Here is a 15,062-nt window from a genome sequence, read left to right as displayed (position 1 = left end):
GTTTCAGGAAAGAGACTGCATCTGAGATGGACCCTGAAGGAAGAGCAAAATTTTGAGAGTCAACGTTTTCTCACTGGCTCTATTGATTGAGGCTGGGTTAGCTTGACTTAGAAAAAAACTCTTTGGGTTCCAGTAAAGTGTGCTTTTAGTCTCTGCTGCTGTTTTTGGATAGCTTGGTAAAAGGATCTAGTAAGGCTGGGTGGCCTTATCTCTCTGGGCCTCAGTTTCCTTCTCTTGGTGTGTGAGATTGAACTCAGCTGTATGCCTGGCTCCTCCTTCTCTATTTTTTGTTCTCATTAGAATCAGAAATACAATGCAAAGCTAAAGACACAGGATGTGCCCTGCGAAAAAATTTATTATTAGGGTATTCGCAGCTCTCCAAGGCTCCTCCTAGGATGTTAATCCTAGATGTTATTTCATCATCTCCTACGTCTCCAAGACATTTTTCTGAAAAGAGAAAGAAAGAAAAAGAAAGAAATAATAAAGAAGATGTAGGCCAGTCACTGTAGCTCACACGTGTAATCCCAGCACTTTAAGAGGCCAAGGTGGGCAGATCACCTGAAGTCAGGAGTTCGAGACCAGCCTGGCCAACAGGCCGAAACCCCATCTCTACTAAAAATATAAAAATTAGCCTGGCATGGTGGCACACACCTGTAATCCCAGCTACTCGGGAGGCTGAGGCAGGAGAACTGCTTGAACCCAAGAGGTGCAGGTTGCAGTAAGCCGAGATTGTGCCACTGCACCCCAGCCTGGGCAACAGAGCAAGACTCCATCTTAAAATGAGAAAAAGAGAGAGAATGAACAAACTTGTACAACAACATGGATGAATATCACATACATCATAATGAAAAAAGAAGCCAAACAACCACAAAAAAAAGAAGATGCTACATGATCCCATTCATGTGAAGTTCAAGAACAGGTAAAACAAATTATGGTGTTTGAAGTCACAATAGTGGTTACCCTTGTGAGATTATCCCCACAGGGTTGACAAGAATTGCCTGCCAGGCTCTGGACAGAAAGAAATATAGTTATAATTAGGCATTAATCAGGCTACACTTTGGCCCGCTTTCTTGTTGCTAAAGGTCACATACTGACCGTGTGCATCTTTATTGCTCCTACTGGCAGGAATTCTGGACTGTTTAAGAATCATTTCCCACTGCATCCCTATCGTTCCTATAGACCAGATCCCTGGCATTAGAATCACATGGCTTTTGTTTGAGGATCACTTAAGATGCTTTTCAGACCCTGAATTCTAGCAACCTGTTTGAAGACCCCTGCAGACGAACGGGATCAGCATGAGACTATGGCTTCTTCATCTCCCTGCCCCCTGGCTTGACTCTGCACTCCTCAATCAATTGGCAGTCTCCAAACTTTGGCCCACTCCCAAACCCTTAAAAATTATAACTCCTCGGCTGGGCACAATGGCTCACACTTGCAATCCCAGCACTTTGGCAGGCTGAGGCCAGTGGATCAAGAGGTCAGGAGTTCAAGACTATCCTGGCCAACATGGTGAAATCCTGTCTCTACTAAAAATACAAAAATTAGCCCAGGTTAGTGGCTGGCGCCTGTATCCTGGGTACTCGAGAGGCTGAGGCAAGAATTGCCTGAACCTGGGAGGCAGAGGCTGTGGTGAGCTGAAATCACGCCATTGCACTCCAGCCTGGGAGACAGAGTGAGGCTCCATCTCAAAAAAAAAAAAAAAGAAATCATAACTCCTCAAAGAGAGGACGTTGAGGTTTACTCCCATCTTCTCGTTTGGTGACCCTATGATTAAACCTCTTTCTCTGCTGCAACCCAGTGTCTCAGTGTCGATTGACTCACTGTGTGCAACTGGCAATGAGCCTACTATAATTACACTGGGGGAGATGGATTAATAACTGGAAGGTGACACAAGGTGGGACTTCAGGGGTCTGGTTTTTTCTTTTTTATAAATCAAGTTGATAGTTACCCAATATGTTCACTTTGTGTAAATTTATTGAGTTGTAAACTAATGATTATGCACTTTTCTGAATGTGTATTATACTTCAAAAAAATCTACATTAAAAAAAAAAAGTCAGAACCTATTTTTGCTCCCCAGCTACATTTCAAATGATAGGAAAACAATTTATGGCAGGAAAGAGCGAAGGGGTGTTCCTATTCTCTCATTCTCTCTGTTGAGATACAAATCATATTACTTATTCCACTATGAATTACAAATGATAAAATTCACCAATTTCAAGTGCAGAATTCAATAAGTTTAAGAAATATGTAGTAGGCCAGACGCAGTGGCTCACACCTGTAATCCCAGCATTTTAGGCAAATCACTTGAGGCCAGACGTTTGAGACCAGCCTAGGCAACATGGCAAAGCTCCATCTCTACTAAAAATACACACACACACACACACACACACACATATTAGCCAGGCATGGTGGCACACACCTGTAGTCCCAGCTACTTGAGAGGCTGAGGAACGAGAATTGCTTGAACCTGACAGGTGGAGGCTGCAGTGAGCTGAGATCAGGCCACTGCACTCCAAACTGGGTGACAGAACAAGACTCTCTCTCTCAAAAAAAAAAAAAAAATATATATATATATATAGATAGATAGATATGTGTGTGTGTGTGTGTGTGTGTGTGTATATATATATATATATATATATATATATATATATATATATAGAGAGAGAGAGAGAGAGAGAGAGAGAGTAATGTAGTAGTATACCCCCCACCACAATGATGATATACAGTATTTCCATTACTCTAAAGAGTTCCCTTGTTCTCTATAGCCAATCCTCTCCCCAACTCATGGCCACCACTGATCTGCTTTAGAAATTTCACTATAGTTTTGTCTTCTCTAGAGTTTCACATAAATGGAGTCATAGAATCTTATCTTTTAAATTATTTTATTTAAACACTACAATGTATGGTCACAATTAGGTTGAACTGAATGTGTCACAAGGCATTTGTCCCCTCTCACCACCCTATCCACCTTGGCAAAATGCACAGGCTCTTTAGTGAATATCCTATTTTAAAGCAAAATTGGCTGGTGGGAAGCTGCATATTCCTAATATCAAATAAAAATTACATAAGAGACACGGTGTATCCTGTGCAGCCCCAGAAGACAGAGCAAAGACTGCAAGGCCGTAGCACTGAAGGCCAGCTGCAGTTAACGGAAAGGAGCGTTCTCCAAAAGCTGGAGTTTATCACCCCCTAGAATGTGCCACACCCACAGTAAGTCAGTTCCTTGTCCATAGTGGGCATACAGAAAGGTGAGATGTCTAACTATCAAGGTGTCAGAGAAGGGACCTAGGCGGGACACTCGACTCAATGGTTTCTGATGTCTATTCCAAATCTAATATCACATTGTAGTTAATTGAACTCTAAAGCAAATCACAATTTTTTTTTTTTTTTTTTTTGAGAGTGTCTTGCTGTGTTGCCTAGGCAGGAGTGCAGTGTGGCAATCTCAGCTCACTGCAACCTCCACTTCTGGGTTCAAGTGATTCATCCCTCTCAGCCTCTTGGGTAGCCAGAATTACAGGCACCTGCCACCACACCTGGTTAATGTTTTGTATTTTGAATAGAGACCGGGTTTCACCATGTTGGCCAGGCTGGTCTTGAACTCCTGACCTCAAGTGACCTGCCCACCTCAGCCTCCCAAAAGTGCTGACATTATAGGCGTGAGCCACTGCACCCAGCCACAAATCACAAATATTTTTTACCTCAAGTAGAATAAAGCAAAAAACTATATTGGTCAAAGCATATACTTTGCAGCAACACTACAACAGAAAGGGGTATAACTGGAGATGACAGAAGCTATGAAAAGGCAGCAAAAACACGTGAAACCCAACTAGAACAACCAGAAGATAATGAACCTAATTTTTTTTTCTCATCAATTTTATAAACAGCTTCTAGGCTCTGAAATTAAAGAGGACATAGAAGAGATGTTTTTTCTTAATTTTTTAAAATATCATCCTCAGACTCAGCAGATAAAAGAGATGTTTCTTGAGGCAACTTCTCAGTGTTCACTAGACTCTAACCTCCTCTCTCCAGTTAACTCAGTAGGTCTGGCGAACCCCATCCACTTCAATATAATTCAGGGAACAGTAGCTGGACCTGGAATGTACTCAGTGAGGCATTGCACAGAGTAGGGCATAAAGGAGCTACAGTACCTGCCTTTGAAGTAAAATAAGCATGTGTACAACCTCAGCCCAAAACCAGGGTAGACGGCTGTCACGGAGGAAAGGCGCAAACTCTCACAAGGGTAGAAGAGAGGCCACGATGGCCAGAGGACTTAACGCTTAAAGGAGAATGTGCTGCTGGACCCTAAAGAACAGTCTGGGTTGGGTACAGTGGTTCGAGTCTGTAATTCTAGCACTTGGGGAGCCCAAGGCAAGAGGATCACTTGAGCCCAGGAGTTTGAGACCAGCTGGGGCAACACAGTGAGATCCTGTCTCTACAAAAATAAAAAAATTAGTGCCCCATGTGGTGGTGTGTGCCTATAGTCTCAGCTACTTGGGAGGCTGAGGTGGCAGGATTGCTTAAGCCCAGGAATTCAAGGCTCAGTGACCAATAATTGCACCAGTGAACTCCAGCCTGGGAAACAGAGCAAGAAACTATCTCTAAACAAAAAGAACAGGCTGATGGTCCATAATGAGATGCAACGGCATGGCTTACTTTGGAGAATTTTCTAAAAGCCAGATCATTTGTTTGTCTTTTTTAAAAAAAATCTGTCTTAAGAATAATAAATGTACTAACTAGAGATTACCAGGAAATGTTGGCTTTCACCCATTTTCTTCCAGGGACACTAGGATTTACTGAAAATAACACAAGAACAAAATGAGGCTGGGTGTGGTGGCTCACGCCTATAATCCCAATACTTTGGGAGGCTGAAGCGGGTGGATCACCTGAGGTCAGGAGTTCGAGACCAGCTTGGACAACATGGTGAAACCCCATCTCTACTGAAAATACAAAAATTAACTGGGTGTAGTAGCAGATGCCTGTAATCCCAGCTACTTGTGAGGTTGAAGCAGGAGAATCGCTTGAACTCAGAAGGCAGAGGTTACAGTGAGACGTGATTGTGCCACTGCACTCCAGCCTGGGCAATGGAGTGAGAGTCTGTCTCAAAAACAAAAACAAAACAAAACAAACAAACAAACAAAATAAACAGAACAAAATGAACTGGGACTCCAAATAAATGGGTTCTATTTCTAAGACTATGAAACTTTAGTTAGCCAGGCCTTGGTTCCATCATCTGAAAAATAAGAGAGATTATACTAAATCAGTGGTTTTCACTTGTGCTTCATGGAACCTCAAGAGTATGGAGAAGCAGGGTGATGACCCCAGACCCACTAGGCTCACAGTGGCTCAATTTCTGAGTCTTAATTGGGCTTCTAAGTAAGGCTTCATTTTGAATAAAGAATTTTGCTACTTTAAAAAGTTAAAATAGGCTGGATGTAGTAGCTCATGCTTATAATCCCAACACTTTGAGAGGCTGAGGCAGGGGGATTGCATGAACCCAGGAGTTTGAGACCAGTCTGGGCAATATAGCCAGATCCCATCTCTGAAAAAAGAAAAGAAAAGAGAGAGAGAGAAAAAAGAAAGAAAGAAGAAAAAGAAAGAAAGAAAGAAAGAAAGAAAGAAAGAAAGAAAGAAAGAAAGAAAGAAAGAGAAAGAAAGAAAGAAAAAGAAAGAAGAAAAAGAAAGAAGGAAAGAAAGAAAAAGAAAGAAAGAAAGAAAAAGAAAGAAAGAAAAGAAAAGAAAAAAGAAAAGAAAAGAAAAGAAAAGAAAGAAGGAAGGAAGGAAGGAAGGGAGGAAGGAAAGAAAGAAAGAACATAGGGTTTGTGTGTGGCCAAGTGCAGTGGCTCATGCCTATAATCCCAGCACACTCTGGGACGCCAAGGCAGGTGGATCACCTGAGCCCAAGAGTTCAAGACCAGACTGGCTAACACGGTAAAATTCCGTTTCTACTGAAAAATACAAATGTTAGCTGGGTGTTGTGGCGAATGCCTGTAATCCCAGCTACTCGGGAGGCTGAGGCTGGAGAATCATTTGAACCTGTGAGGTGGAGGTTACAGTGAGCCAAGATTGTGCCACTGTACTCCAGCCTGAGCGATAGAGCAAGAGTCTGTCTCAAAAAACAAAAACAAAAACATACAGTATGCTAAATACGTTGGTGGCATTGTCTTGCATCCAGAGTCTGGAACAAAGTATTGATCTCCTCAAAGCACAAGTTCAGAACATTTCATGATTTTGTGTATTTATTGTTACTTCTTATGACATTATCATACAACAATTTGTTTTCTCTACCATTTTTTAAAAACCCTCAATATGGCCGGGTGTGGTGGCTCACGCCTGTAAACCAAGCACTTTGGAGGCCACGGTGGGCGGATCACCTGAGGTCAGGAGTTCAAGACCAGCCCGACCAACATGGTGAAACCCGTCTTTAAAAAACAAAACAAAACAAAAAAACCCCTCAATATTTTCTTTTCCTTTTCAGTGTCACTCTTTTTTTAATGTTACTTTTTTCTTTTCTTCTCTATTTTCCCATTCACTTTCCTTTCTTTTTAGATATATGTGTGTAAAAGGCCAGGTGTGGTGGCGCATGCCTGTAATTCCAGCAGTTTGGGAGGCTGAGGTGGGCGGATCCCTTGAGGCTGGCAGTTTGAGACCAGCCTGGCCAACATGGTGAAACTCTTTCTCTACTAAAAATACAAAAAATTAATTGGGCGTGATGGTGCACACCTGCAATCCTAGCTACTCAGGAAGACTGAGGCACAAGAACCCAGGAGGCAGAGGTTAGAGTGAGCCGAGATCACGCCTCTGCACTCCAGCCTGGATGACAGAGCGAGACCGTGGCAATTCCTCAAGGATCTAAAGGAAACAGAAATATCATTTCACCCAGCATGGGTATAAACCTAGTAATTATGCCCATTACTAGGTTTATACTCAAAAGATTATAAATCATTCTATTAGAAAAACACACGCACATGTATGTTTATTCACACTGTTCACAATAGCAAAGACTTGGAACCAACCCAAATGCCCATCAATGACAGACTGGATAAAGAAAATGTGACACATATACACCATGGAATACTATACAGCCATAAAAAAGGATGAGTTCACGTCCTTTGCAGGGACATGGATGAAGCTGGAAACCATCATTCTCAGCAAACTGACACAAGAACAGAAAACCAAACACCCCGTGTTTTCACTCATAAGTGGGTATTGAACAATGAGAACACATGGACACAGGGAGGGGAACATCAGACAATCAGGCCTATTGGCAGGTGGGGGCCTAGGGGAGGGACAGCAGGGGGAGGGATGCATTAGGAGAAATACGTAATGTAGATGACGGGGGGTGATGGATGCAGCAAACCACCATGGCACGTGCATACCTATGTAATAAACCTGCACGTTCTGTATGTGTACTCCAGAACTTAAAGTATAATAATAATAATAAAGATATGTGTGTAGAACAGAGCTAACATAGATATGTGTGTAGAAAAGAATTAACTTACCATACTGGAGACTGTTATCCTTAGAAAGTCCTGCTGGTAAGGATGGCCCTGGGCTGATATCTGGTAACTTAAGATTTTGGAAGGGTTTCCACCATTCTCTAAGTGACAACAGTGACTCACTATGCTAAACTGTTTGTACAAACAATGCAGTTTATTCTGAACATCTGCGTTCCTTCTGGGAGTCTGGAATTTTTAGTATGTGCTGGGTAGAGGTGCCTACCTGACAGATCAGATAAAAGCCTTGGGAACCCCAGGCTCAGACAAATTTCTCTGGAAGGCAACATTTCACAGATGCTGTCACAGTTTGTTGCTGGAGGAATTAAGCGTGTCCTTACGTGTCTCCACCAGGAGAAAACTGGAAGTTTGCACCTGGTTTCCTCCCGACTTTGGCCCATGCAGCTTTTCTGTTTCCTGATTTTGCTTGGTATCCTTTGACTGTCATAAATCATGCTGTGAGTTCGATGACATGCTGAGTCCTGGGAATCCTCCTAGTGAGCCACTGAACCTGGGGTGGTCCTGGGGACCCCTGGCACAGAGCATCATAAGTAGACCTCACTAGAAGGACCTTGGCTCTGAAATATGGTGAAAGTGCTGTTTGAGAAAAGGAAGGATGAAAGAGCAGAAAATCTGTGGGTATGAACAATGTGAAACCCCAGCTGAACTACTGGCCGTTCCAAGAGGTAAAGGTTACCGGTAACATTTGAAAATGATCGCTTCAATCCCAGAAAGAACTGGCTTGCTGGACACCCTGGCTGCTTTTGGCAGTGCTGGCTAATGCAAAGGGAACAAAGCTCAGCCTGCTCGATGTCTTTGATTTTGTTCTATCCTCCAGGTGGGAGGAGAAAGGGCCCCAGCCATCCCAAAAGGTGAGCTTTGGACCAAAGATGTTAAAAATGTACATCACTCTCTTCTCCAGGTGGGAGGAAAAACAATCAGTTCCCAGGAGCAGCACTTAGATACAGCAGAGCAGAAGCAGATAGAGTTGAGGGGGTTGCAGCCATTTCTATACACCTTTCCCTTCTTGCATGCCAGCCAGAGCTCCTGGCAGCTGTAAACGCTGAATTTACTGCTAAGAGTTTGAGTAGATATGCAATGAGAAAAAAGTTTATTGCTTTTAATGGCTTTGTATTTGTGGCTATTGCATCTGACTGTATGATAAGAATGGGTGAAAAGTGTTATAGGCTTTGTAATTTCATAAACACTAGCATGACCATCCCAATTGGGAAAAGCTGCAAAAGGAATTATATATTGATGGGACACCATTGGTTTTTGCCACTGGTGAGCAAATTAAATCTATTTATTTATTTATTGAGACGGAGCCTCGCTCTGTTGCCTAGGCTGGAGTGCAGTGGCACGATTTTGGCTCACTACAACCTCCGCCTCCCTGGTTCAAGCGATTCTCCTGCCTCAGCCTCCTGAGTAGCTGGGATTACAGGCACGTGCCACCACACTCAGTTGATTTTTGTATTTTTAGTAGAGATGGGGTTTCACCTTGTTGGTCAGGCTGGTCTCGAACTCCTCACCTCGTGATCCATCTGCCTTGGCCTCCCAAAGTGCTGGGATTATAGGCGTGAGCCACCGTGCCCAGCTGCAAATTAAATTTAAACTCAAAAGAGTTTAAATTTATTAGAAATAGAGTAAGTCTTCATAGTGAGGATTTTTACTACCATGTTTGCCAATCAGAGCCTCTAGGAAAAGGCAATCAATATGAAAAGAGCCATTCACCAGATAAAAACACCTTTTGGGATTTTAAAAAGCAGGCTTTAATTGCTAATGAGCTCCTATAAATCATATCAGGTTGTGAAATCTGATCCTTACAGGCTGATAATTTTCCAGCCTGCTGTGGGTCAACTTGGACTGTAAGAGTGGCATGGAGACAGAGGGTTTAGGAAAGCCTAGCATGCCACTGGGACTTGGAACACAGCCATTTGGCCCTCCCATGTCGCCTTTTTTGCAGTCAAATACCCTTGGGTTTTTTGGAATCTTGCTTTGTCTACCCCCAACTGCCTGGGCTCCATGGAGCTGAAACCTGATGCCGTCTGCCATTGGCTAGTTCAGCCTCTGCTCTTGCTGTGCCGAGATGAAAGCAGGTACACGCTTGACTTTGACTCTGGGATTGCTATAGACACGGGACATCTCTTTGGGGTCCTAAACTATGAGAACCTTCTGGCTGAACAGTCTGGATCCCATACAAATGTCCACAGCAAAGGGCTTACACTATGATGGGACCATCTGAAATTAGGTGGCAGACAGGCCTCTGTATTTCTGATAGAGACCACTTGCAGTCTAACTTGAGATTACTGCTGAAAGCTGCAGGCGGGGGAGGGCACCTCACAGGGCCCATGGCCCCTTCCCTCACTCCTGACAGGTCGACCCTTGACCCCCTCTTGGAGATGCCTCACTGCTGCTGATTGTTGTGTATGCCTCTCTGTCCTGGGACACACACCTTAGTGAGGCGCTCTGGTTACTAACTGCAGCTGTGCCCAGCAGGTGAGTGATTTTTTCCAGGCTGCTCAGGATAAAAGGGATGGGAGGTTATATAAACCCATTTTGAACATTTTTGAAAATTCGGGATTCCATCCTTGACCCGTTCCAGAACATGATGTACCTTTCTGGTTAAGTTATATAAAAATGCTTTTTGATGAGAATGCTTTTGTCCCTCTTGCATACAGCCCTTCCAGGTGAGAGGTCTGGATGACAGCAGGGGATGGTTTTTAAAATGTAAAGTTACGATGGTTGAATGCGGCACACCCGATTTTGAAACAACAGAGAGACGACAGAAACCCTAGTACCCTGGGAGGTGCAGGCGAGCAGGAGGGCCTTAGTGTCCTTTTGTCTTTCAGACCTGCTTCCGGAAGCTTTCCTTTCTTTCTGAAGGGAAACCTCCCCGTGCTGTCTTTCCCAGGTCTGGGAGAGCTCTGAACTCTGACACGCTGAGCAGCAGGGGGTGCCCCGACACCTCCACTTCCTGCACAGAACACCCCCAGAGGTCCTGCACACTCAGGAGGCAGGCGAACTCGTGTCACAGACAAGCAAGCCGTTCGTAACTGACAGCCTCGGGCAGTCCCTGTGAAACCAAGGACTGAACTGAATTAATTGGATGAAGCTGGAAGCCCACGGTGGGATTCCTACGATGGGAGGTCACACTGGGGGCCTTGTCAACCTGTTCTGCTAATGTATGCAGCTTGAGGTGCCCCAGTAATTGTCAACTCTTTGTTTCCAGGGGTACAATATGTACCCTCTGGGGCTGGACTTCCTGTGTGTGTATTCTCCTGTGACAGCACTGCCTTAGCCCTGGAAGAGATTCAGGTCAGCTTCAGCTTACTAGACATAGCTGCACCGTGCCTGAATTGCTGCCTTGGGTCAGGTAAAAAAGGTTCATAAAAAGACTTTAAAGTTTACCTTTAAAGATCTTTATGGCTGATGGGATTTGTTTTAACTGGCTAAGTACAGGGCCCCTAAAAGGCATATAACTGACATGATCAGTACCACAGGTTGGTCTCATCCTGCTGATGGGTCGTAGTGATAATTTCACTATAAAGATGCCTTGTCCAGAAAAAAGTTGGCATAGCAGGCCTGAGACTGCCATTCTTAGAAAGATCTGCTTCTAAGTTTGGCTTTTTTTTTTTTTTTTTCAGTTTTGGAGCACATGGTGTGATCTTGGCTGACTGCAACCTCCACCTCCTAGGCTCAAGCAATCCTCCCACCTCTGCCTCCCGAGTAGCTGGGACTACAGGTTTGCACCACCACGTCCAGCTAATTTTTGTATTTTTTGTAGAGATGCATTTTTGCCATGTTGCCCAGGCTGGTCTTGAACTCCTGGACTTAAGAGATCCACTGGTCTTGGCCTCCCTAAATGCCAGGATTACAGGTATGAGTCACTTCACCCTGCCAAATTTGGCTTTTGATTGGCATTTGGGAACATAAATTTGGGGAGGGTTCTCACCATTCCCCACGCGATCAGAGTGGCTCACTGCACTAAACCATTTGTACAAACAACGTGGTTTTTGCTGAACGCCTGTTTTCTTTCCGGAAATCCAGAATTTTTGTACATGGTAGGCAGAGGGGGCCTATGTGACCATCCCCCAGAAGAAACCTTGGGCACTGAGCCTCTGATCAGTTTCCCTGGTAGACAATATTTGACATGGGTTGTCACAATTTGTTGCTGGAGGAATTAAGCATGTCCTGTGTGACTTTACCAGGAGAAGACTTCTAAATGCTTGGGCCTGGTTTCCTCTCTTTGCCCCATCCCCTTCTCTCTTTATGGATTTTGCTTTGTACCTGTTCCCTGTAATAAGTCACAGCTGTGGTTGGGCACAGTAGTTCACGCCTGTAATCCCAGCTCTTCGGGAGGCCAAGGCAGGTGGATCACCTGAAGTCAGGAGTTTGAGAACAGCCTAGCCAACATGGTGAAACCTCGTCTTTACTAAAAATACAAAAATTAGCCGGCATGGCAGCACACACCTGTAGTTCCAGCTACTTGGGAGGCTGAGGCAGGAGAATTGCTTGAACCTGGGAGGTGGAGGTTGTAGTGAGCCAACATCACAGCACTGCATTCTGAAAAAAAGAAAAAAGCCAAACTCATGCGCAGGTTTTTCTAGGAACAGCAGTCTCAAGCCTGCTATGACAACTCTTTTCTGGACAAGGCATCTTTATAGCAAAATTATCACTAGGACCCATCACACACACACGCACACACACACACATGCGCGCACACACGCACACACACGCGCACACACACACACACAGGCGAGACTCCATCTCACACCACACACACACACACACACAAATCACAGCTGTGAGTACAACTATATACTGAGTCTTGTGACATCTCCTAGTGAAGCAGTGAACCTGGGGGTGGCCTTGGAGATCCCAACATAGTATGAAGAAAAGGAAAAAAAGACACAAGAGATGCATAGGAAGAGAGAAGAAGGAAGAAGATAGTATAACACAGAAGGTGGAGGGAAGGGGACGAGAAGGGAATGGGAGTAAAAGTCAATACAGTGGGAGAGCTGAACTTGCTGCTTGTGGGCTGCCATGCTAATGTGAATTCAAGGACTCGCAAAATCACTCAGAAGACAATCCTTAGACATCCTGGCACAACACAGGTGCCCCAGCAAAATAGAATTCCCAACACTCCCAACTCTGCTAGGAAACATGTGCAAAAATCATCACAATCCTTTACAGACGTGCAAGACTTGAGAGCTTTTATCCATGTTATGGAACTTTGACACCACTCTGTGAGGCAGGCAGGACAGGGATTCATAGGGCATTTAAAGGCCTCCTGCTCCTAGAGGCCAAATTCATTGCCCATCTGTCTGTACTCCTTTGATAAAACTTCCTGTGATCTGCCCCGTGGGTTGGTTTACTACGCACATCTGCCTTTTCCACTAGACTTGATTTCCTTGAGGAGGCATGGTCTGACTTTTTTTGTTTTTTCTTGTCTTGTCTTTCTTTGGATGAGAGATAAGACAATCTTTTCTTTTCTTTCTTTCCTTTTTTTTTTTTTTTTTTGATGGAGTTTCACTCGTCGCCTAGGCTGGAGTGCATTGGTGCCATCTCGGCTCACTGCAACTTCCGCCTCTTGGGCTCACGTGATTCTCATGCCTCAGCCTCCTGAGTAGCTGGGATTACAGTCATCTGCTACCATGCCCAGCTAATTTTTGTATTTTTAGTAGAGATGGGGTTTCACCATATTGGCCAGGCTGGTCTTGAACTCCTGACCTCAGGTGATCCACGAGCCTTGGCCTCCCAAAGTACTGGGATTACAGGCATGAGCCATTGTGCCCGGCCAAGATAATCTTTTCTATTTTTTTTTTTTTTGAGACAAAGTCTTGCTCTGTTGCCCAGGCTGGGAGTGCAGTGGCACAATCTTAGCTCATTGCAACCTCTGCCTCCCGGTTCAAGCAATTCTCCTGTCTCAGCTTCCTGAGTAGCTGGGATTACAGGAGCCCACCACCACACCCAGCTAGTTTTGTATTTTTAGTAGAGACGGGGTTTCACCATGTTGGCCAGGCTGGTCTCAAACTCCTGACCTCAAGTGATCCGCCTGCCTTGGCCTCTAAAAGTGCTAGGATTACAGGTGTGAGCCAACTCGCCAGCCAAGAATCATTGTTTCTAGTGATAAATTCATTATGGGAAAATAATAAAAATAAAACAAAAGTCGCATGGAATCCCTATTGTAGTCAACTCTGTATTCTATTCAGATTCAAGAATAACCTGGCATACAGTAGGCATTCAGTCGACATTCGTTGATCTGTTGTTAGCTAAGATCCTAGTTATGAGGACACCTTCCTCAAGGGATTATCAGGAGAATTATATAAGAATGGACATAAGTGAACTTTGTAAACTACAAAGCATTTTGTAGATCTAAGTTAGCCATTATAATCATGCATCTTCAACTTTACATTCATTTAAGAAAATCTTTGAGCTGGGTGCAGTGACTTACACCTGTAACACCAGCACTTTGGAAGGCTGTGGTGGGAGGAGCACTTGAACCCAGGAGTTTGAGGCCAGTCTGGGCAACATAGCAAGACCCCTGTCTTTACAAAAAAAAAAAAAATTATATTAGCTGGGTGTGGTGGCATGCACCTATAGTCCCAGCTACTTCAGAGGCTGAGGCAGGAGGATCACTTGAGCCCAGGAGTTCAAGGCTGCTGTGAGCCATGATCATGCCACTGTACAACAGAATGAGACCTGTCGAGAAAGAGACAGAGAGAGAGAGAGAGAGAGAGACAGAGAGACAGAGAGAGAGAGAGACAGAGAGACAAAGAGAGAGAGAGAGAGAGAGAGAGAGAAAGAAAGAAAGAAGAAGAAAAAGAAAGAAAGAAAGAAGAAAGAAAGAAAGAAAGAAAGAAAGAAAGAAAGAAAGAAAGAAAGAAAGAAAGAAAGAAAGGGAAAAAAGGTGCTAAAAAGAAATGTCACACCTGGATGAGACTGTTGATTTTACTCAATGCCTCATCTCAGATGTGGAAGTTGCTGACTTCAATATTTTTTTTTTGTGGTCTCTTGAGGGAAAGACCTTTCGATGTTGGTTTCGAAAGGAGAGGAGAAGGGAGGGGAGGAAAGGGGAGGAGAGGGGAGGAGAGGGGAAGAGAGGGGAGGGGAGGGAGGGAGAGGGGAGGAGAGGAGAGGGGAGGAGAGGAAGGAGGGAGGGAAGGAGGGAGGAAGGGAGGAAAGGAGGAAAGGAGGAAGGGAGGAAGGGAGGAAGGGAGGAAGGGAGGAAGGAAGGAAGGAAGGAAGGGAGGAAAGAAAACTTTGAGAAGATGACTGCATTTTCCAAGTGAGCTGATGAGCCACTGCTTGTGGGGGGATGCCTTGATTCTCCCATTTGTAGATAAGAAAACGGAGGCTCAGAGTTTAGAAGATTTACCTAAGGTCACATAAATATGTTTGTATCTATGTTATCTGTGGTTTCCCCTCAGAAATTAGATTTGACTTTATAATTTATTCTCACTAAATTTCTGAGTAAAGTTAACAGGTTTTAAGATAATATCTTTTTCTGTTTTCCTTCCCTTTTATTTTTAGAGCAAGACAACCGCCTATTCCAGGAAATTCTCTTTC

The 15,062-nt window shown here is 44.1% G+C and overlaps 1 long non-coding RNA gene across 1 annotated transcript in view; it reads right to left on the bottom strand.

Moving 5' to 3' along the window:
- Nucleotides 1-322: 322 nt before the first annotated feature.
- LOC108286735 overlaps nucleotides 323-15,062 on the bottom strand; it is a 51,878-nt gene continuing 37,138 nt past the window's right edge. The window contains exon 2 of the long non-coding RNA XR_005196361.1: nucleotides 323-447. This is a non-coding gene — a long non-coding RNA (uncharacterized LOC108286735). The remainder of the gene's footprint in view (nucleotides 448-15,062) is intronic.

The sequence above is a fragment of the Cebus imitator genome, unplaced genomic scaffold, assembly GCF_001604975.1.
Source record: "Cebus imitator isolate Cc_AM_T3 unplaced genomic scaffold, Cebus_imitator-1.0 Scaffold328, whole genome shotgun sequence".
Classification (NCBI taxonomy): Eukaryota; Metazoa; Chordata; class Mammalia; order Primates; family Cebidae; genus Cebus; species Cebus imitator.
Note: the sequence above shows the minus strand (reverse complement) of the source record. Positions and strands in the feature narration are given on the sequence as shown.